Source organism: Pleurodeles waltl, chromosome 11 (genome assembly GCF_031143425.1).
Source record: "Pleurodeles waltl isolate 20211129_DDA chromosome 11, aPleWal1.hap1.20221129, whole genome shotgun sequence".
NCBI lineage: Eukaryota > Metazoa > Chordata > Amphibia > Caudata > Salamandridae > Pleurodeles > Pleurodeles waltl.
In genome coordinates, this window is record NC_090450.1 from 704381789 (window position 1) to 704405666 (window position 23878).

The 23878-nt window shown below is 43.3% G+C and overlaps 1 protein-coding gene across 29 annotated transcripts in view; it reads left to right on the top strand.

The window, feature by feature from the left end:
- The window catches only part of CAMK2B (calcium/calmodulin dependent protein kinase II beta), a 704764-nt gene that overhangs the window by 115556 nt on the left and 565330 nt on the right, over window positions 1-23878 (top strand). The gene's annotated exons all lie outside the window — the stretch shown is intronic.

A 23878-nucleotide genomic window follows, 5' to 3' on the forward strand; every position in this document is an offset into this window, starting at 1 on the left:
TTGGTTGGTAAACTTCAAAAATCTGAGTTTGTGCATTTTGAAATTGAGGAAAACCTTCTACTAGAACGTTATCCCTCATTCTGAGGTCTGAGCTGAATAATAATACTGAAATTCTCTATACTGTGCACCTGGAATCGTATTCCACCTGGAAGTGTGCCCCTGTGTGCTGAGAGTCTGGTGTATTGGAATAGTCTATGGTCCTGATTTAGAGTTTGGAAGACAATGGGCCAGATGTATCATGAAGGCCTTTTGTGATTCGGAAATAGCGATTTTTAAGAAATCGCTATTTCCGACTCGCAAAATGCCATGTATCACATTTGCGAATCGGTAATAGCGATTTCTTAAAAATAGCAAATGCTACTACCGAATCGCAAATTGCGATACCGGCCCCATTCGCACCTATGGGCCTGTTGGCCCATATCTGCAAATTTTTTGCATTTCCAAAATTGCGATTTCTTAACCAGAAATTGCAATTTTGGAAATGCAAAACCCCAGGGTGCTAGGGGCCTAAGGCCCCCTCTGCTGCACCCCAAAATTATTTTTTGGGACATGTAAAGTGCACACATGCCAAAAGGGCATGTGTGTTTTACATGTACATTTTAAAAATGCATTTAAAATGCATTTAAAAATTTTGCACATGGTTACCACCAGGTTCAACCTGGTGGTAAATAGTGATTCCTAAATGCCCAAATCGCATTTAGGAATGACTTCATACATGTGCTAAGAAATCGCAAATAAGGAATCCTTATTTGCGATTTCTTATTTAGAGAGTCGCAATTTGCGACTCTCTAAACAGGGTCCCAATTTTAAGGAATCGCTATTTTAGCGATTCCTTAAAATTGCGTTCAGAATGTCTTTCATACATTCTGAACTGGCTTTTTGCATTCGCAAACGGGCATTCGCACCGTTTGCGAATGCAAAAAACCTTGCTACATCTGGCCCAATGGTTGTTGCAAATATAAGGTAGTAGTCAGTCTGAGAGTTGGGTGGATGGTCATACAGCCGGTGGTTTCCGGTGTTAGAAACCGGCACTTTATTTTTCAGGGCCGGCACTTATTTTTCTGCCTCAAGCAATTACTGGAAAGAGAAAGACAAAAAGAGTCACAAAGAGAGAAAGCTGCAAGAGTGAGCTGAAGGGAGAGGGAGTGGCTGTAAATAGATTAAAGAGGCCCGAGATGGCTTCAGAATTACGCTGCCTCAGTATTCCGTGCTCGCACATTTAATTTCAGCAGCCTCGAGTTTGAGAGGAGAGCTTTGGGCACCAGCACGTTTGTATTGACAAATTATGCACTGTGGTCATGTTTTCACCTTTGATTTCTTTGCTGGGTATCCTGGGTGGAAACCTTACACATGTGGCCCCATGGACTTGAGATCTTTGTGTAAGTGCATCAGGCATCCACCATGTTTAGAGCAGCCAATCTGATGTATTTCTCAGAGAGAAAAAAATATAACCTGGACGCTGTAGGGGAAAAAAACCCTAAGGAGTTGAGGTCATTTTTTAAAACAAAAACAAACTGCCGCACAAAACATGGGAGCCGCTCAACAAACTTTGAATGCTCTTATTGGAGAGGCCATAATGGCCGATCCTTCAAAGAAATGGAGATCTCCACCAGGCAGGCAGAGATCCCTAAATACGGGAGGCAGGTGGTATTTCGCTTGGGCAGCATAGGTCATTGTCTCCTCTCCTCTGGCAGATGCGGGCCTAAATAAGGGTTTGTTTCTTAAACCAATCCTATTAAGATAGGACCAGCAGTTTGTATGTTTTACTTATCTCCTGTTTGTGTATAAATGAAAAAAAAACAGCCATATCTATTCCTGTTTGCCTGACGCCTTAGAGTATTGCTGTCCTAGGCTGAAATGTCCAAGTACCCTAGGTCACACCTTTCCCATGCTTGAGTTTGAGCACTCACACAACACATGCAAGCAAATCAACTTTATTTATTGAATCTATTCATTGAACATTTAACTAGGATCATTAGCAATAGGATTAGCAATAATATGTATTTGGCAAAGTTGCAGAGTTAATTGCTCTATGTATACTTCAGCAGAATGACAGGTCACGTTCATGCCATTGAGCAGCCTCACTACCAATACTTCATTCGTTTTATTGAGGGCTCCTGTCCTCTGAAATCAGTGTGATTTGTCATTATCCTGATCCCGTTCTGTGACTGTGCAGAGGCACAATAGTGATCCATGTACCATTTTTTAAGACATTCACTATTTGCAGTGCATGCACTAATATATATAACTCTGGAAGTTAGTGCATGAACATAGGGCATTGCAGCTAGGAAATATGGAGCAGCAGTCACTTCGTGTTTCTGAGCTGTTCTGTCTATAATGCGTGCTTCAACTCGCACTCAGCACGCCTTCAAAAACCGGCACACGGCTCTCTTAGGAATATTATAATACAGACCCTGGTTCTACTTGAGTATTCCGTTGAGAAAAATGTAAGTGGGATGACTAATTGTCAGAAGCAATGTGCAAGCAGTCACATGATGTATTGCCACAACAACATCATTCTCCTAACTTCAGTAGCAAGGGATATGGTTTCCTGTGCAGCTGAGGTAAATCCATTGCTATATATATTTTTTATCCATGTAAATTTATATACAGTGGATGTATTGTTTGTGCACTAGCTTAGTACAAACCTAGACATAAAGTTGGCCGCGCATTCATTTCTGTATACTTGTGTTGTCAAAATAAAACAGTAACTGTTTGAGGTAATACATGTGCTGACAATACAAGAATAAAGCAAGTCTTCGTAATCCAAAATATATGTAGCATAAAATAACGAACGCATGCATACCTGCCATGCAATTTTGAAACACAAATTAAAGAATGATGGAATTGTTTTTAAAAGCTGTGCTCTTTTTGTTGTTATCATCTATATCCAAACTCATTAAAGTGATTTGAGGTATACGTTTTAAAAAGTGTGAAATGGTTAATGAGAATTATGATCATATTATGTTTTCATTAGCACTGTGGAGCATTCTCCTCACTGCTTGAGAACTATCGTGGTAACTGCTCTTTTGGGGCGTGGGTTCAAATACCACCTCTGCCACCAATGTTAGAAATGGGGCCTTTAGTTGGCAGTCGGTTTGCACCCTGTGCAAGTAGGGACCCTCACTCTAGTCAGGATAAGGGAGATACCCACTCAGATAACCACTGGTCACCCCCTTGGTAGCTTGGCACGAGCAGTCAGGCTGCTCTCAGAAGCAATGTGTAAAGCATTTGCACATTACACACAGTAATACAGTGAAAACACTACACAAGGACACCAAACCAGTTTTAGAAAAATAGCCAACATTTACCTATATAAAACAGATCCAAATACAATAAAAATCCAACATACAATAAATAAGATACAAATTGTGTTATAATTACTTAAAAAGACAGTTCTTTGAAGACAATAGCTCCATCTGAGGCTATCACGGAGTCGTGAAAAACAAATCCAACAGTTCAGACTGGCTGCGGCGTCGCGGGCCAGCTACGATGTCGGGAAGACACGCAAACAGTACCTTGGAAATCGCGATGAGGTCCAGAGAGCGGTATCACTGGTGTTATGGTGTTGGTTCCGGAGTTCGGTGCGGGGGGCGTCGGGCCCTTGAAGTCACATGCGTTGCAGATCGAAGTCTGGGCTGATAAAGTCAGAAGCGCTGACGTGGATGATGTCGGGGCTGCAGTGCAAAGTGGGACGATGCGACGTGCTGTGCCAACAGATCACGGTGCAGGCAGCGGCTCAGTGACGGCATCCAGCAGCGTTGTGAGACCAGGGCTGCATTGTGAAGCGGGGTGGTGTGATGTGCGGTGTCACCAGGTCACTGTGCAGGCAGTGGTGTAGTTGCTGAAGCGATGTCGTCAGTAGGCCCAAGTCGGCGGTGCAACGCAAGATGGGCTCTGTGAGGCATCCACGGGTCACGGTGCAGACAGGGATGCCCGGTGACAACACTGGAGTCGATGGTGCTGGTGTCAGTGGACTGGGGCTGCAGTGCGGGATGGGATGGTGCTTCGGATACCTCACGAACGGTGTCCACAGGCCACGGTGCAGGCAGCAGCGCTGGTACCAGCAGGAGCGGTGGCATTGGGGATGCCCAGGCTGCGGTGTGACCAAGGCAATGGCAGAGTGCGGGGCCCACAGGTCACGGTGCAAGCAGCAGCTAAGGTGGCGGTGTCGGTGAGACCAGGGTTGCAGTATGAAGTGGGGCCGTGAGGCTCTGTGCGGCATTGGCAGGTCACGGTGCAGGCCAGCGGCGGCGTCGGCAGCGTTGCAGTGATTTTTCTTCTTGAACAGCACAGAACACACAGTTACCAGTGCTGCAGGCAGATAAAACTGAAGTTTTTGGTATCCCAGAGACTTCCAACAGGAGACAAGCTCTACTACAAGCCGTTTGAGAACTCTCTCAAGCAGGATACACAGCAAAGTTCACCCTTTGCTCTCTTTTAAGGCAGAAGCAGCAACGGCTGGCCAACCCAGCAAAGCACACACAGCATAGGGGCAGTACTCCTCCTCCAGCTCTTCAGTTCTTCTCCTTGGCAGAGGTTCCTCTTGATCCAGAAAGATTCTAAAAGTCTTGGGTTTTGGGTCCAAAACTTATACCCCTTTCTGCCTTTGAAGTAGGCATACTTCAAAGGAAAGTCTCTGTTGTTGACAAGATCCTGCCTTGCCCAGGCCTGGCCCCAGACACATTCCAGGGTTGGAGACTGCATTGTGTAAGGACAGGAACAGCCCTTTCAGGTGTAAGTGACCACTCCTTCTTCCACTCTAGCCCAGATGGCCCATAAGGATATGCAGGCTACACCCCAGCTCCCTTTTGTGTCACTGTTTAGAAGGAATTCACAACAGCCCAACTGTCAGTCTGACCCAGACGTGGAATACACAAGCAGGCAGAGGCGCAGAATGGTTTAAGCAAGAAAATGCCCATTTTGTAAAAGTGGCATTTTCAAACAGACAATTTAAAAAACAACTTTACAAAAAGATGCGATTTTAGATTATGAGCTAAGAGACCCCAAACTCCATATTTCGATCTGCTCCCAAAGGGGAACTGCATTAAAAGTTACTTAAAGGCAGCCCCCATATTAACCTATGAGGAAGACAGGCCTTGCAACAGTGAAAAACTAATTTGGCTGTATTTCACTGTTAGGACATGTAAAAGACATCAGTATGTGTACTACCTTAAACATACATTGCACCTGCCCATGGGGCTACCTGGGGCCTACCTTAGGGGTGTCTTACATATACAAACGGGAAGGTTTGGGCCTGGCAAGTGGGTAGACTTACCAGGTTGAATAGGCAGTTCAAAATTGCACACACGCACACTGCAGTGGCAGGTCTGAGACATGTTCAGAGGGCTACTCATGTGGGTTGCACAATCAGTGCTGCAGGCCCACTGGTAGCATTTACTAGGGACTTACCAGTAAATCAGTTATGCCAGTCATGGATAAACCAATCAACAGTACAATTTATATAGGGAGCACTCACACTTTAGCACTTATTAGCAGTGGTAAAGTGCACAGACACAATAAACTAGCAAAAACAGAGTCCAGGATACCATAGAAACAGGAGGTCAGAAGGCAAAAAAACAGGGGAGACACTCCAAAATCTCCCAGGTCTAACTGTAACAAATACAATAGACATTCTCCAGTATTGAATCTTTCACAAACATGCATGTTTAAAACTTCCCCATTGTTGAGGTGGAGGTCCTACTCTAATTATCTTAAGTCATGTAAAGCAAAACATTGAGCAGCAAAGTGTAATCTCCAGCAATGGTATCTTGTTTACATCGTTTTGCAAAGGACCAGACTCTGGCCAATGGGGAAGCAGCTCTTGAATCACTCTTACCCCTCAAGGGTCACCCTACCTTAGTTTTGTTACTGTATAATGATTGAAGGGAGTCTCAGTTCTGCTCAGTTTCTTCGGTGTGACAACTGCTATCCAGGTTCTGTTGAACTTTGATTGAACCCCAACAGGACATAGAAGATGACAATGACTAGGGCAATGAATATATTGACAGATTGTTTTTCAAAGATAGGCCAGAGGGAAAACCAAGCTCTTTCAAAGCCTTTTAAAATCAGTTTGCATATGATGAATCTTTCACAAACTCACATGTTTAAATCTTCCCCATTGTTGAGGTGGAGGTCCTACTCTAATTATCATAAGTCGTGTAAAGCAAAACATTGTGCAGCAAAGTGAATCTCTGACACTGATAATTTGTTCACATCATTTTGCAAAGAACCAGACTCTGGCCAATCAGGAAGCAGCTCTTGAATCACTCTTACCCCTCAAAGGCCACAATACCTCAGTTTTCTTACTGTATATTGTTTGAAGGGAGTCTCCCACAGTTCAGCTCAGTTTCTTCACTGTAACAACTACTATTCACGTTCTGTTGATCTTTGATTGATCCCCAAAAGGACATAGATGACGATAACTAGGGCAATGAATATATTGACAGAAATGTTTCTTTCAAAGATAGGCCAGAGGCAAAACCAAGATCTTTCAAAGCCTTTCTAAAACAGTATGCATATGATGACTCATATGATGAACTCCGCTATTGTGAACCTATAATGCAGGTTACTATTAGACTGGCTACAGACCTTCGCCAGATGCTTTATGATTGCTATAAGAGATTTCCTTACTCAGGTAATCCACCTCCACAGACACAACCAACTCCTGCTCTTCAGTACCTCCTACCCCTACACAACTCATTTTTTTGTCAGGTGATTATTCTCATGGCTGAACAGAGACAGTGTGCACAGCCCAAAATATTGGAGCCTATTGCCATTCACTATGACTATGTGCAAGAGGATGATGATTTTGAACATGAAAAAGGGGAAATTATTCATGATCAGCTGAGTGGCACAGGACAGAAGTGGGATGATTATATGGCATCACTCTCTGTCCCGCCTACACCGCCAGCTGCTAATTCCCTTCAGGGTGATATCAAAGGTTTCAACGCTGACCTGGAAAGGGCAACCAATAGATTTGATCTTCCAGTGCCAGTGAAAGTATAAGATTGCTTCTTTTAAGACTTCAAATAGTCATTTAGGAGTTCTGTAAAGGCTATATCTATTGTGTAACACATATGGGTAGATGTTTTAAAATTAATGAAGAACCCTGCCATATTGGTAATACCTCGCCTTGACAAAAAATACAAGGCCCCAGAGGACTTCCTGATTTGCTTTGTTGGTCACTTAAAACCGAATAGTGGTCATGCATGCAGCGCAAAGACGCTCCAGAATCCTACCAACCGTTGCTCAGCACCACCGGATAAGGAGGGTAGGCGTTTGGACGATGAGGTTTTCCGCTATGACGATTAGAGCTTTCAGCTCTCTGGCTACTCAAGGCAGAAGCAAATGCCAAATGTGATCTGATCTGGGAGCCTTCATAGAATTCCTACCAGTAGACAAAAAGAAGGAGGCAAGTGCCATCTTGAAGGATGGCAAGAAAACATCTACAGATAGGGCCATGGATGTAGCCTCAAAAGAATTTAGACAGATTGCAGGAGCAGGTATCTTAATGCACCAGAGATGGCTGAAAGCGACTTCTTTTAGACCAGAAGATTAGGTGCAAATATTAGACAAGACATATGATGGAGCGACTGTGTTTGGAAAACACATTGATGACCCCCCTTCATTTAATAAAATCAGATACAATGACTGCAAGATCCTTACGGGTATTACAAAAATGTTGTTTGTAGCCCTTTTGTGGTTCCAGCTGAAGAAGGCAGTACTCGTAGATAGGAAACTACCAAACAAACGGGTACAAACTGTACCCTCAGTCTCAACAAGGTTTTCGCTAGCAGTACTCATAGCAACAATACGAAGCTCCACCAACTGCTGCGTTTATGAGACAAACTGCTCGGAAAAGACAGGTAACCGCAGAATGCAGACAGGGATCATCTAGGTGTCAGTGACAACTCCCAGGTATCGGTCACCTCCACACACACCTCCTGACCACCACCCCATCCCCCCATTAATCACTTTGAGAGCAAAAGTCATTCCAACTTTTACAGAAACTAGAGTCCAATCTCTTCAGATTGTTGCGTATTGGATCTATTCTCCTAGAATTCATTCAGAAACCTCCTCAAAATCCACCTCCCAGGATTCTACACCAGCATCCTTGTCTGCTAAGGAAAGAAATATAGGCACTCTTACACAAATAGGCCATAGAGGAGATCCCCTACACTCATTAAAACACAGGTTTCTTTTCACATGTTGAATTATCCTGGTGGCTTCAGCTTGGCCCAACCTCTTCTTTTACACCGAAATACTTCTCATGTTGGTGCAACATCATATTTCTCTCACACCAGTGCCAAGAAGGCTTACAATTAACTGTAGTCAAGTTCTCTATCCAGCAACGGAAACTCTTAATTCATCGGTCTGACTCCTGAGTACAAAGAACTGCACCTCTTAAATATTTCTCAAGAATGCAGAGATATTTCAGAGAAGGCTAAGCAGAATCTACAAGTACGACATACAAGGCAAAGTGGCCTCGATCTTGAATATAGCGCTCTTGTAATGCCATCCATCCTTTCTTGGCTACTCCTGAGAGGATTCTACAGTGCCTTACTCATCTGGTGCTTTCCAGCGTTTCTCACGGTCAGTCAAATTCCACAAAGCAGCAATTTTAAGATTGCGAAGATAACTGAACCAAAAGTCCCTATGGTCAAAAATATTTATCAATTAATATTTAGGAGGGTTTTTTAGAGCTTTCCCTTCAGTTAAGACCCGCCTGACTAATTGTCTGTTGAATACGGTACTAGCTCAATTAATGAGAAGTACCTTCAAACCCATTCACAAGGCTGATCTGAAGCATCTATCTTGGAAAATGGCTTTGTTATTAGCTTTCACTTCTGCAAAGAGACTCAACTACATTCAGGCTGTTAGTGTTGAACAACCTTACTTACAATCCAAACAAAACACAGTCATTTTGAGGGCAAACTCTCATTTTAGCCCTAAAGCCCCATCTGATTTTCATCTCAATGAACCCATAATTATCAAAACTTTCTTCAAGAATCCGACCATTGCGGCAGAAAGAGCACTGCATAACCTAGAGATGTCAAAAAATGCTTAAAATTCTACATTGAGTGAACTAAACTATTTGGAAAATGTGAACACTCCTTATAGCATTTGCCCCTCCACGGAAAGGTCAGGCTTGTTAAGAAGTAGTATAACCTGTTTGTGTTGCAGCAGCTATAGTTTTCTGCCATGAAAAAGCTGGTCATCCATTGGTTGGAATAAATTGAGCACATTCCACAAGAATTGTGGCACGTTCTGCTGAGTTATTTGCCGGAGTTTCTCTACCTGACATATGAAGGGTAGCTTCATGGAAGAAAAAACATTTGTTCACTAAACACTGCTGCCTATATGCCATTGCAAAGGATGATGCAGCATTGGGTCAAGCAGTTCTTCGCCGTTTATTCCAGTGAGATGAACTAAAATGTATATAATCACAGTTTCTTCCATCTATGTTGTACGCTTCTCACCACCATATAGTAGTGTGTTCTGCCAGATTTGTCATTACCTGCTATTTAGATTCAAGCATGAGAAGCCATGAAGATACTAGAGAAAAAAGATGCTTACCTATATGCTATGCTGTGGTTCTCCAGTATTATTATCTTCCATTGATTCACATGACCCTCTCTCCTCCCCATTGCAGGAACACACTGCATCGGTGACCTCATTTATTACCTTTACACTTGTTCTGAGAAATCTGAGGTAGGGTGGCCCTTGAGGGGGAGAATAATACAAGAGTTGCTTCTCTATTGGATGGAGGTTGGTTCTTTGCAAAACGATGTGAAACGGTTACCAATGTCACATATTAAGCATTGCTGTTGAATGTTTTGATTTACATTACTTATTGTATTTATTGTGGGACTCCCACATCAACAGTGGGGGAATATTCAAGCACGTGAATCCATGAAATACTGGAGAGTCACAGTGTATAGGTAAGTAACTTACCACTTTATCATGCAAAGAAATGTGGAAAGAACATTTAGATATCCATGTCACCTTTTCTAAATCACATATATCTCTTTCATGTGTAATGAGATGTTGGAGCTTAGAATTTATTTTTGAAGAGGTTGCTAATGCCCAGGTAAGAATATGAGTAGGAAAAATGAGGGATTGCTTTATTTTTAGAAAATCTGACCTAAAATGTGGAGACGGATGCTGAAGTGATGTAAGTTTTTTTTTCAGTATGGCACCAACATCTAGCAGACTGCTTTCAAATCACAGAGGAGCGCAATAGGCAGAGCTAGGCTATTGAAAGCAAGGCTCATCGTTCTGGTGACTAATGCAACATTTCAGTACTACCAACAATAAACCTAAAATAAAACACATGTTCTCCCTTAAACAAAGGAAAAAAGGGGAAAACAGAAATGACTGAGAATGGTAGAATCAAAAGGAAGGAAAGAAAAGGGAGGTCGAACACAAACCATGGTAAGGATAGCAACAGGACACTTAAGGAAGAAAAGGGCGATCTAAAAAAGATGACAAAGCCAAAGAGGAATGTAGACCTATCCCTATTTGTCACACCAAATCCAGTGCATTAGACATGTTTCCTGGCCTTTGCATAATGCCAACATTGAGGTCTTTCATCTTCTCTCACAGACCGCAAGTGTTAGACTTAATCCATGTGAGCTATGCCCAGCTTCCAACCCCAAGGCTTTTTACCCATTCTTGTCCATTACAGCAGCTCAGTGCATCATGCTCAAACCCTTCGAGCCGCATGTATGTGTGGCCTATTTTCATCAATCCCTCAGTGCTTTACACAGTCCTGGTGTGCTGCCTCCAGACCGATGAGCAACGTTCATTCCAAGTTCACAGCCTCCAAAACCAGTGTGCAGCGTCCATCCCATATTCACAGTCTTCAGTCCAGTGTGCCGTATCTATTCCCAGTGTGCTGCATCTAGTGCCAAATGTACCACCTCCAGTCATAGTATGCTGCCTCTAGTACCAGCATGCTTCCTTCAAATCCAAGGAGCCGCTTCCATTCCATATGTGTCACATCCAATGCTAGATTGTTGTCTTCACTAGGTCTGAAGCTTCTAATAAACGTGTACAAGCACCAATACCAGTGGGCTGCCACCTATCCTAGTATGCCGTCTCCAGTCCATGTGTACTGCTTATAGTCCCAGTCTGCTGCTTCCAGTCTTTGTGTGCCACCCCCTGTTGTGCTTTTTCTTGAGTCCTCTCAGGCTCCAACCTCTCAGTCCCAGTATATTACGTCATATCCCTGGGTGGTGCCTCAGTATCAGCATCCACTTTGTGTGTGCAGCTTCCATCCACCTGTTCTTCTTCCTATCCCACTGTGACACCTCCAATCCCAGAGGTTTTCCTGATACATTTTAAAAGCAGGGATGGTGTTTTCTTCTGTAGATTTACGGCAAATTACCGAAGTAACAATTAGGTGAGCAATCAAAGTTAGCTCAGATTTTACTTACTTCACCCTGCTGAAAGAGGCCAGATTTTGAAAAAGTGCTTAACTTCCAAGTCTGATTGTGCACTCAGTCTTAGGAAGCCATTGTTCTCATCAGTGGCGTCTCAAGCACTTGATTTATGATCTCCAACAGGGTAAACAATGTATAGATGAAAAACATACCTCTAAACAAAATCCTACATCGATAATCCAAATTATGTTTAAAACACCTGCTATATACCCCCCTGGACACTTTATCTCATGCCGCCACCTACAGAAATTCCTCCTCACATCTGCCAGTTTCCTTTTCAGTCTAATCACACCATCTCTAACCACTTTCTATGTTCATACTCTTTACTTCTCTAATTGCGAGATGAGATCGGCTCAAGGTCATGAGGGTAGCTGAGTAACATGCTCTTACTCTTCAATCCACAAAATGTTCTTCTTCCCGAGTGAATGAAGAAGAGCATCTTGTGGATTGAAGAATAAGAGCATGTTCTCATGATGTAGACCAAACTCAAGGTGAACAGAAGGAGAAAGGTTAACAAGTGGATAGACTAGTTTCCAAGAAGTACACAGTGGGAGTCAGAGCAGCAGAAGTCACTAACATGATAACATTGTACAGCACAAAATCTTAGTGGTAAAGTATGATGAAGAACTGGTATTGAAGTGTTTCGGCTGCTTGTTGCTGAGCACAAAGTCAATCATTGGGGAGAGGGTGCCTAGATGATGGGAAGGAGAATAGCCAATCTTCGTTCTTAGGATGGGTGGCATTAGAACTACCATACTTGGAATTATTTTCTTATGAGACTAAGGAAGGTGGTTATTGGAGTGAAGGATGGTAGGTTATTTGGGTGAAGATCGCCTATTTACTATAGTTGAGTAATGTTGTTAAGCACTGGAGAGAGGCATGCAATTGAAGGCAGGTGGATTGCCTTAAAATGGACAGTTAAATGTCACATCACTGAAAGTGAGAATACATCTGCCCTTGAAGTCTAGGAGTAGTGAGGCTCACCAATGGAGAGCAATACATCCTATTGCCAGGTGGTACAATGGTGGCAAGTTGAGTAAAGGTCTCAACTTGAACAGTGGGTGTCGTAATACTGCAGCGCCATACCATATGCATATAGAAAAAAAACTCCCTATGCAAAGTGTGACAACTAAAGAAACTGTTTTGAAGAGGAAGAAGTCTGTTGAGGATCACTGAGAGATAACTACTAAACAGCAAGTGGAAAATGTGTAGGCAAATCCCAAAAGTAACTACTGTGACTAAAACGGAGAAGAATACCCATTTTACCCAAGCAATGCAATGAGGATGCTCAATATGTACGTTCAGTGTCCATCTAGAACTCTTTCAGTCATATAGACAGCACAGGTTGCAGATAAGAGCCAGTCAGAAATGGGAAGAACAGGATGGCTTTCGACAGAAGGCGCCTTGGGGACTCAATTTGCTCATGAAACAAGGATGGCAGTGGCCTGATCCGCCCTCAAATCAGGAAGGCCTGGACCCACCATGTATTTCATATCAAAAGGTCCCTGAAGGGCCGTGAAAGCTTCCAGATACCCTCAGACAAGCAGATAACCTCTCTGTTGGCAAGAGTTCCACTGTGAAAGTAACAGTGGGCTCGCTGTCAGCTAGGTCATTGAAGGCACCAGCACCGGCAAAGAGGTTATAGTTTGTTTCCTGACGACCACTTCCTGAGCAAAGAAGATAGCAGGTCTGAAAAGGAGAGGACAATGAGCAGATGACTGAACTCCCAGTGTAAGATGTCCTGTGAAGGGGTGAGACAGGAAGCTCACTTCAACCCCCCAGAAGAAGAGAGGGGCCTGAACCCTCAGAGGATAAGCGCAAGGGATGGTGATGTGAAAAGCTGCAGTGTCATGTCACCCTAGGCTGAACCTGGCTTTCAGCCGAAAGCTCTTTCAGTCTAGATTAATTTGACCAATATAATAATAATCTCATAGGGGAGCTAGAGTATCTCCCTAAATTGAGGAGAAAGTCAAGGACAGTGAAAAGAAACAGTTGGAGTCAAGAAGAAATTGAAAACATACAGAAAACAGGTGACATGAGCACATCTCAAAACAACCAGTAAGTAATGGTCTCAGAATATGTAATACACTCTAGGCAGTAACAAGAGGAGCTCGGTGAGAGAATTCAGTCAGCCAAGAGATCCTGTCGCTTACAGCTAAAAGGGGGAACTTGCTAAGAGTGAAGTGATTTAAGAAGTAAGCCAGGGTAAAAAAAAAAAAGAAGGCGGGCATGGTTGAAAGCGTCAGTAATTAAAGCACATCGTTATGTCCGCTCATAGTAAGAGTTATAGGAGGGGACATGAGCTGAACTAGACAGAGAAAAATAAAGTTGTACAGGAATTAAACCTAAAAAGGGATGAGAGAAAAACTAAGGAACAGAGGCAAAAGGACCAAATGGGAGGGGATAACAGAGAGAAACTAATCTAACATTTAGGTGGAGGAGGATAACGTATAGAGTAAGACCGTCCCATGCAATATACAGGGATTAAAAGCAAAAACCCCAAACAGAGGGAAACATAGACAAAACCCCAAACAGAGAGCAGGAAAATGTGTTTAGTGCCAAAGCAGCAGCTATAAAGAGAACCGTTCTAGGAAGCTGCTGACCTTTTTGCAGCAATGCCACAAGTTCCTATTTTACCCTATAGCTTCCTGGAGTCACAGAGAAAAGGGTTTACACATTATGTTGCCTTATTGAATTACATTAAATCGGTTGCCCAAAACCCCAACACCTCAACAACACGGCTTGGTTTTGAACAGACCCAAATCAACAAGGGTCCCATACAAGCAAAGCCAGCCATTAAATTTTTAGAGTGTCGGGAGCGAACAAATCAGTGGCATGAAGCCCCAGCTGCTAGGTTTGCATGTAAAAATGGCAGAAAGATCCTTTAACCCAACAACCTATCACACAAATAACAAGGATCAACTCCGATGAGGAAGGTTCCCTCAAAGGCAAAGTCAATTATCATATTTATAGAGTACCAAAAATATGTTTCCCTATCAGTGGACTCCCAGTGAACTAGTGACTAATGTCCAGTCACAAGATACGCCGACTGGTCTCAGTCTTGTGAAGTAGAGGTAGTAGTGGTGTAGTAGTGACTATGGTGTCCTTTGAGTGTATGAGGCTATGTGTAAGATCCTGTATCACAACCCTCTGTGGTCATATATTTTCTAGTTCCAGTGGCACCAAAGGGAATAGGGACAACCCACCCACTTAGCCCCACTGGGGACAGGGCTTCAGGGTTGAGATCATCCACATTTTTAAATCATGAAATCCTTGGAATCTTAAGGGTTAGAAAGATGGTTAAAACAGTCTCAGGCTCTGGATGGTCAGCTGTAGTCAAAGGGAGCAGAATCTATGCCAGAGATATGAAGGTGTAAGACCTCCAGTTAACATCGGACTGGAAATACCAGAGATAGCCACATTAAGAGTACAGGGCCAGTTGGGACAGTGCAGGCTCGTCGGTTTATTGTAGGAAATCATCTCTGCAGCACCAGGACCCAGGTGAGGTTTGTCTGGTCTTTATTGTGCTTCCAGGCCAGCTGGGATAAAGATGTCTCTTGGCCTCTGTGCAGTGTCAACTGCTTGAGCGATTCCGTGGCAGATCTTCAGTCAGCCGTGCCTTGTGCAGGTCTTCCAGACGCCAGGAAAGCTCCTATCACAGAAAAGTCAGGCTCTCAACTCTCATAAAACAAGGTTTTCCAGAAATCCAGCCTTGTCCACAGCCCAAAGGAGAGCATCTACTGACAAAGGTTGAGTTCATGGGAATGCATTTACCCACTAATTAAACAAAGAATCTCTTATTTAGACAAACGTTGAGGTTTTGGTGCAGAGGCCAAGCATTTAGCCATTTTGGTGCCACATGCGGTCCTGTTCCAAAACAGAGTGCTGTTCTTTTTAAAGCACAAGTTCTCGCAGTTAGGGAGAAATGCATCTTCTTCCGGCTTGCCTACTAGACAGCTTTTGTGTTAGCTATCTGGTTGGGAAACACTTCTTCTGGACTATCATTGATTTCATGGTCGGCTTTGAGCCCACCCATTGCTCCCACTGGTTAGCTTTATTGTCACTTTCATCTCCATGTTTTTTACTCACTGACTTTCCTTTCTCTTCTTCTGTTTGTCCCTCTCCTAGTGCATAGCCTATTTGCCATCCTTTTGATTGGCTGACTTGTACCCTTTACTGCTCATATTCAATGAAATAAATTTTTTTCATTTTCTTTAAGCCCTTAATGAGAGTGCATGTGTTTTCAGGGACTCTTCATCGTCAGAATCTTCATCCTCACCAGATCTCTAGGCCTCCACCCCACACACACTCTGATGCTCCCTTCTCCTCCCATCCTGTCCGTTGATTCATCCTCCTTTGCTTTTATAAATTGTTCTTCCACAGTCCATAGCTTCCTTTACCTACTGCATCCCTCCTTTGTTGCTCCCCCAACCCTCACGATATAAAAGAAAAATATATTTGATGGGCCCAGCAGTTACCATTTGCTGCTAGGATTCTCTGGTTTAAAAAAAGCGTTTTGCATATATAAATATTTCACTTTTTGTATTCACCGGTCCAGGTGGTGCCCCCACACCCCTCAGTAGGCGAGTGCATGTGTAATGATGAATGCATGCACATTCATCATCATGCATGCACGTGGCGACTGTTTGGTATTGGCCTCGTTAGCGTCATGACGCATACATGTTATACTCACGTCATGATGCATTTCTTCTCTTTTATTGCTAGTACTGCACAGCATGTGCAAAAAACATTTTCCTTTTTACCAATGCTGCGTAGCATCGCCAGAAAGCATGGCCACAGCCAATAGTTCTCAAATGCGAGATCTGTTGACTTTGCAGTGTTTGTTTTATGGACGTCTGGAGAAAGCAGTCCATGTGAAGTCCAGTTGATGCTGCTCAATGAATCAATGTGCATTACCCCAGACAGAGCTGAAAAGGCTATCGTTGATAGGTGACAGACACTAATATAGGAATGGATGAAATGGGTGTTTCCATTTTAGAAGGGAAACGTTGACTAAACAAAGGGGGTAGCAGGCTCCCCCACGCAGCAGATAACCTTGGTTATAGGAAGGAACCTTAGTACAAGGATGCGCAGTAAATAGTCTATGACTGTGTGTGGGTGTGCCATGACAGCCTGCTTGTTTGTGTAGATATTTTAAATTCCTCTGTGTTTTAACCTGTGAGGTCCATGGCTGTATTTTGGTTAATGTTATTTTTCTCGTTTGCTCATTATTCAGGCTGTCAATGATTGCTCTGTCTTCTGACGCTAAATTGAGTTGATGGTAGATTCATCCTTATTATTATGCTTTGAACGAACACATCTGAAAGAGTTATGAAATTTGAAGTAGAGAAGTTGTGATAATAATTCAGGGCCTTATGGTTCTAGAGCCAGCCATCTGCACTGAGACACATCTGCCTGCCTTTGGCCATGTTCCTGTGGAAACATGCATTGGGTGAAATGTTTTCGTCAGTGTATAAAGAATAAGCATAGCACTGACGAAAAGAGGGCCAGTCCATCAAACCAAACAAATGCTCAATACACATCTGCACCTTTTTATGAATGGACAGCCACTGAAGAGCTTCCAACACCGGTGACATGTAATCGAACTACAGAGTTCATAAGGTCCATAGGAGCTGCTTTCTGAATGTGCTGTAGTATTCCCAATGTATATCTGTGTGCTCTCCAGCAAAGACCAGTGTTGGAATGACTTCAACTTTATTGGCCTCATTCCACGTCCAGTTTTATTTCAGAAAATAATATCACATCTGACAAATAGTGATATAGTGTGGCATTTATCAGGTGCAATATTACTTCCCTTTTCTATGTTGCTCAATAGGAATGAGGAGAAGCAATGTAATTCTGCATATTTCCATCTTTCCAAGCAGAAAAAGCACTGTCTGTAGCATTTCTTCAGACAAATTTCACACATTTGTAGTAAACAATGCTTGTGAGAGGGTACAAAAGCTGCATTATTACCACATCAGTTGTCATCTAGCGTCGGGTACAAACTCCCATTTGTGCCTAGATTGAGATTACCAGACCTTTTGTAAAAAGAGCCTCTGTCTATAAAAGGAGCAGCCGATATTTCGATAAATTTAAGGTAGAAGGATGCTGTTTTATAACATTAGAAATTTCCTTCCTGATAGAAACTTCTATCTGCAGATTGCTTACCTTAGAATATTCCGCAGGCGTCAAACTGCACCCAGAAATTTTTCATTAGCAGTATCCCTTCATGCCGGTAGGTGGCGTCATTCAGCTCCGCCTGGCGTTGTCATCTGCTCCAGCAGTGATGTGCGGTGCCTATACTGGCGCCACCCCAGTGCGCTGACGTCAGTTCTTTCCTTTTTGTGTCAGTAAGCATAGTTCAAGAGAAGAGCTACCCCCAGTCACTTTTTGAATGACCTTTTCTCAACTCATTTATTCTAGATTTTTGATGCTTTGTCTCCTGGTGTGGCAGGATGTCCGTAAAGAAGGATGGTTTCAGGCCCTGTTATAACAGCATTAGGGGATGGCCCAACTAACCCTCTCAAGTCTTGGGCCACATTCAACATAACAAATAAAAATGTGACTTGTGAGAGAGGGAAACAACAGTTTAATCAGTCAACAATAATACCTCAATTATTATTAATGGACTTTGAATTATACTCTCCATTAAGCTTCATACTTATGTTATTTAACACAGAAACTTTCTAGGCAGTAAAGTCAGGCTTACTCAGTTTCTTAATGAAACAACCACAATTTACAGTGCTTATATGTACAGTGTACAAAGGAGACAAACACATCCAAATTATAGGATACAGACTCCTCATGTCAGTTCATAAGTACTATGGGCAGTCTAGTTGATTCCTTTTATATCTAGATCCGTCACAAGGTAGTCCAGTAAACCAGATACCCAAAGTCCATATGTCTTGTATTCATTATGGATAGGCTGGTTGTGTTGATTTTACATATTCCTCTTTTGCATGTGCACTCCTTGTGGATAAAAGTCACGTGTTTCGTCTTTTTCTTTCAAGCCTCCTCGGGACAGCAAGAGGAGTTTGACCCTTGTGCACTATTTGGCAAACGTACTGTCATGGGGGTGACAAACCATTCACTGATAGGACTACTCGCAACCTCCTTTCTGTGTGTCCCTAGGCGGGCTACAGCTGAAATCCGAGCACCAGAGCTCGTGCTTCTCGTGATGCTGTACATGCACTATTTACTGCATGCTTATTCCTCGAGACTTAATCTCCAAAACATTCTCTCGCTCGCGGAGACCGCGTCCTCTCCCGAGCACGTCCTAATATTAATGCTATGAAACTGTCTTCTTATGGAATGTGTCTTAGAACTTCCAGCACGGACTTCGTGCCACACCCTGTCTGAAAAGTGTAAGCTGCCAGTCCAAGATGCTCCTTCATTTTTCAGCCTTACACTCTTGTGGACTGTTCTGCATTCTACATTATACCTGATATTTCTTGTAGATGTCAGCTTCCTTTTTGTTCTATTAGCCAGGGTGCTGCTTCTAATAGCCTACATTCCTTCCCGATTGCGACCCTTCAGGATTGCTTCCGGGATAAAATGATGACTTTTTCAACATTTTGAACAATCTTTTTTGGCTCTAATGTGGAAAATGCTTGTCACATGGATTTTTGATTCACGTGGGACCCTAGCCAGATGAATGTTAATGACAGCCATTCGTGTAATCATTTTTTGTATTTAAGTACGATTATTTTCACACACTTGTGCACTACATCATCGCTTCGCAGAAATATTTATTTGATGAATATACACCTTCTAAATAATAATTTATTCTTTATAAATGTGATAGTTCTTTGTTACATTTCTTTTACAGTTTACACATGTTGCATCATTTATTGCAATATACTGAGGCCATCATTATGAGTGGTCTGGTAAGCTTTACTGGCAGCGTTACTGATACCTGGCGTTGTCAGATAGAGAGTTTCTGTTGGGCGGCCTGGGGCGGTGTTAGTAATTTCCCAGTAATAACTAATTTTTGGACGGACCGTCACCTGGAGATTTTGGATGCTTTTAATATTGAAACCTGTGGGTGAAAGTTAAGAGATCCACTGTATTTCTGCGAGTATCATTCCTATGGAGCTGATAGTTCCTGTTACCGGCCCCATCTGAACAAAGAGGCCACTCGAAATGAGGACCTAAATGTTTTAATTGGACAATCAATTGGAATGTCCCAGTGGCATTCCGCAGTCTCTAGTTGGCTGAGGTATGCCCTATCCAAACAGGCACCACAGTTCTAATCAGGGCAAGTCACAACACAAACTAATTTATCCTGTGCTCACCCTCGGGTAGGTTTGCACAGAGCAGGTAGGCCAAACTTAGAAGCCAATGTGTAAAGTATTTGTGAAATAACTCATACAGCAGCACAGAAACCCTACAAAAATGACTCAACAACAAGTAGAAAAGTAGGAGTTATTTATCAGGATGAATCAAGAACAAAAAACAGTACATATCCAATAAGCGTACAACGAGATAACTTTGGCAAAAGTATCCCTTCAGTGTTTTGCAATTCGGGTGCACTACTCTTAGGAGTGTTTTGATAAAGTCAGTGAACGGGCCCAGAGACAATGAATGGGCTGCATGGAGAAAGCCAGTGACAGAGCATGCAGGCCTAAGTAAATCAGTACCTGCGCGGGAAGTGTGGTCGGCACTCAGCTCTAAACATGATCAGTGAGCAAACACACTCCTCCTAAGATGCTCATTACAGTCCACCATTGCGGGGCCCCAGCTGCACAGTGGTTCGGAAGGTGCGTGGGGCACCACAGGAGTAGAGTGATGCAGAGCTGCGAAGAGGCACTGCGCTCGCAGGTGGGAATCCCCAGCAGTAGACTGAACACTTGAGTGAGTGGCTCACTGGCTGTGGAGAGGCTTGCACTCAGTGATGGTGATCTGTGGCAGGAGGCACAACTTCGGAAGAGTGGCGCGGGGCTGCAGAGAGCCTCTGCGCTCGCTAGCGAAAATCTGTGGCAACAGTCACAGTTTCAGGGAAGTGGTGCGGGGGCTGAAGAAGAGCAACACACTCACTATATAGTCTGTGATAAAGTTCCACCTGGTCAGAGTGGTGCTGGTGCTAGTCAAGCTCTGTCATGATGTCTTTGATGTCCCTGAGACCTTGCAGAACGACAGGAGGCAAGCCAGTAAGCCCTTGAAGATCATGTTTGGTCAGAAGCAGAGTCCTTGCGGGGAAAGAGCAGGAATGCAGTCTAGTTGAGTCCTTTGGGCAGCTGGTCCAGTAGTGTTGATTTAAGGGGTCAGAGCCCCAGTATTTATACCCAGTTCTGCCTCTGAAGTGGGGGAGACTTCAAAGAGTGTTTTTGAAGTGCACCAGTTCCCTTCCAGCCCAGTCCTGTCTGCCAGGTTATCTGTGGTGGTCATCAGTCCCTTGTGTGGGGTCAGGCCACTACCCTTTGAAATGTAAGCGCAAGCTTCTCCGTCCTTCTCGCCCAGGAAGACCCATCAGTATGGAGATGAGTGCAGGTGCAGCTAAGTGTCCTGTTTTTATGACTGTCTGGATGGAATGCACAAGGAAAGCTGTCACCCATCACAGACTAGATTGAGATTGGAGACAGGCTGGAAGGCACATAGAGCAGGAAGAGCAGAGAAATACCTACTTTCTAAAAGTAGAATTTCTAAAATAGTGATGTCAAATCCAGCTTGATCAATAAGACGGATTTATCATTACCATTCCAAAGCTATGAAAGTAGCCACTTCTCTCTGGTCAGGAATTACAGGTTACAAGCATTTTAAAGGATCCCCAATGCCGGTCTATGAGAGGAGCAGGCTTTCCAATAGGGAAAAAACAAGTTTGGGAATTGTTCACCACCAGGACTTGTAAAACGTAATATTACATGTCCTACCTTGCACATAGACTGCACCCTGCCCAGTGGGTCACATATGGCCTACTTTCGGTGTGACTTATATGTAATATAAGAGTGTTTTGAGGCTTGGCAAAGGGTTCTACATGCCAAGTTGAGGTGGCATTGAAACTGCCCAAACAGGCCTTGCAATGGCAGCCCTTGGACATGGTTAAGGGGATACTTATGTGAGTGGCACAAGCAGTGCTGCAGGCCTACCAGCAGCATTTAATTTACATGCCCTAGGCACCTGTAGTGCTCTTTACTAGGAACTTATAGGTAAATTAAATATGCCAATTGGGTAGGAACCAATGTTACCAAGTTTAGGGGAGAGAGCACAAGCACCTTAGCACTGGGCAGCAGTGGTAACGTGAACAGAGCCCTAAAACCAGCAAAAGCGAGATCAGAAAAATGGAGGCAGGCAGAAAAGTTGGGGGAAGGCCATCCTAAGGCTGTCAGGTCTATCACCATTAATTACTTAAATCAGAAGAGCAGTAACTCAATTGTATGATAAGCTAAAAGGTGTGAATGGACAGTAAAGAGTCACTCTTGTACTTAACTGAATTTCTGTTCGAAAATGTGACAAAGGGGCCAAGGTATTCTGGCTGCAAATACAGTATTCATTGGATGGGTTGTGTTGAAGTCGCCTTTTGTCTTTTAGGTGGTATTTTGCTTCTACTAAGACAGGTGTATTGGTGCACTTTTTGTACTGGGGCAAACCAGTCGGTGACTAGTGTAATTTCATTGATGAATTGTCTAACGATTTAGGTCTAGATCTTTTTGCCCATGCTTAAAATTGGTCTCAAAGATCAATGGTGGTAGTTTGTCAAAGTTTAGGTTTTACCTGGGTTAAATTGGTATGCCGAAAGTGAGGCATGTGTTTTCTTCCACAGCCCTGTCAGGTTGGATGGTAAAAGGAGTTATTAAATGGTCGGATCATTCTAGAAGCTTTGGGGATTCTGAGATCAGTTTAACATGATATTGGACAAAACTTAAGTCTGTGGGTACAAATTTAGGTATTAGAGCATTGTAGCAGTCCTTAGAGTATTTTAGTAGTGACAGTGCAATAAGAAGTGAGGGCTGATGGTGTGTCCTATGGCCTAATTCATACATTTAAGTCACTTAGAACAATTAAGTTGTGTTAATTTGATAAGCCAGCTTCAAGTTAGCACACTTCAGTATTTGCAAATGTGCCAGTGTTAGTGAGTAGATTAGTAGGAAGTGAGTAGTCACTGAAATATAGTCTTAACTACATCAGCATCAACACACAACAGGTAGTGGCATGCATTTCAAGATGACATGTCTGAATTGTTTTATTATTTTATAAATGCTAACCCATTCTTTCCTTCCTTTACATAATGATCCAGTAGCTAGTGTGGGCTGTGTCTGATGCGTGTGTTGCTGTCCTCTGGATACCTCCGTGTGTGAGTGGTTTCTATCTTTCCTTGTGTCCAGGGGCCACATGTACAAGGATCCGGTATTACGACTCGCAAACTGCGAGTCTTAGCGACTTGCAATTTGCGAGTCACAATACCAGATGTACAACAGTGTACTTTGCACTTTTTGCGATTCCCAATGGGGTCGCAAATGACCTACCTCATCAATATTTATGAGGTAGGTCGCAATTTTTCGACCCCATTGAGAATGGCCGCCCTCACAGGGATGGTGGCCTGCTGGAGACAGCAGACTACCATGTCTGTGACTGCTTTTAAATAAAGCGTTTTTTTTAATGCAGCCTGTTTTCCTTAAAGGAAAACGAGATGCATTTCAAAATCAAAAATGAGTGGGACCACTGCCTGCTCTGAAAAAATATTTCTGCGGCCATTCACAAAGGGGAAGGGGTCCCATAGGGACCCCTTCCCGTTTGCGAATGTGTTAGCACCAGTTTGAAATTGGTGCTAACTGTGATTGTTTTGCGACCGCATTCGCGGTCACAAAACAATCATACATGCCATTAGGATTCGGTATTAGGAAGGGACGCCCTTGACACGCCCCTTCATTAATACCGAATTGCAATACCCAAACTGCGATTCGGTCATAAGTTACCCAATTGCAGTTTGGGCTTTGTACATCCCAAAAGACATTTTTCAAGTCACAAACAGGCCGATTCGCAGAATCGGGCCCTTTGCGACGTGAAAAATGCTTCGTACATCTGGCCCCAGATGTCTGTGATTGTGAGTATGAATGGACTGTAAATACGTGTCTTTATAGCTCTGAACTAGCCCCATGCCAACAAGGAGACAGTCAATTCTAAACATTAAGTAAAACTTTTAGGCAATCTAGGGTGTGTATGTTAACTGTTAACTGTTAACTGTATACTTTGTAATTATGGGCCTACAGGTAAGAGTATGTATACGTGCTATTTGGCAAAAGAAAGACATGACTGCCTGAACTTCACGTCATCATGCTGTGGCCTATCATGTCCCATGTCCCCGTCCGAGTCCCAGTGATAATCGTCCCCGCTGGGGTTGTCTGTGGGAGAAGGGCCAGTACTCTTAGGATCAGCGTGAATACTAGGATTCTAGTCCTCGGTAGGAGTGGTGGACGGGGTGTCCCCTAGAG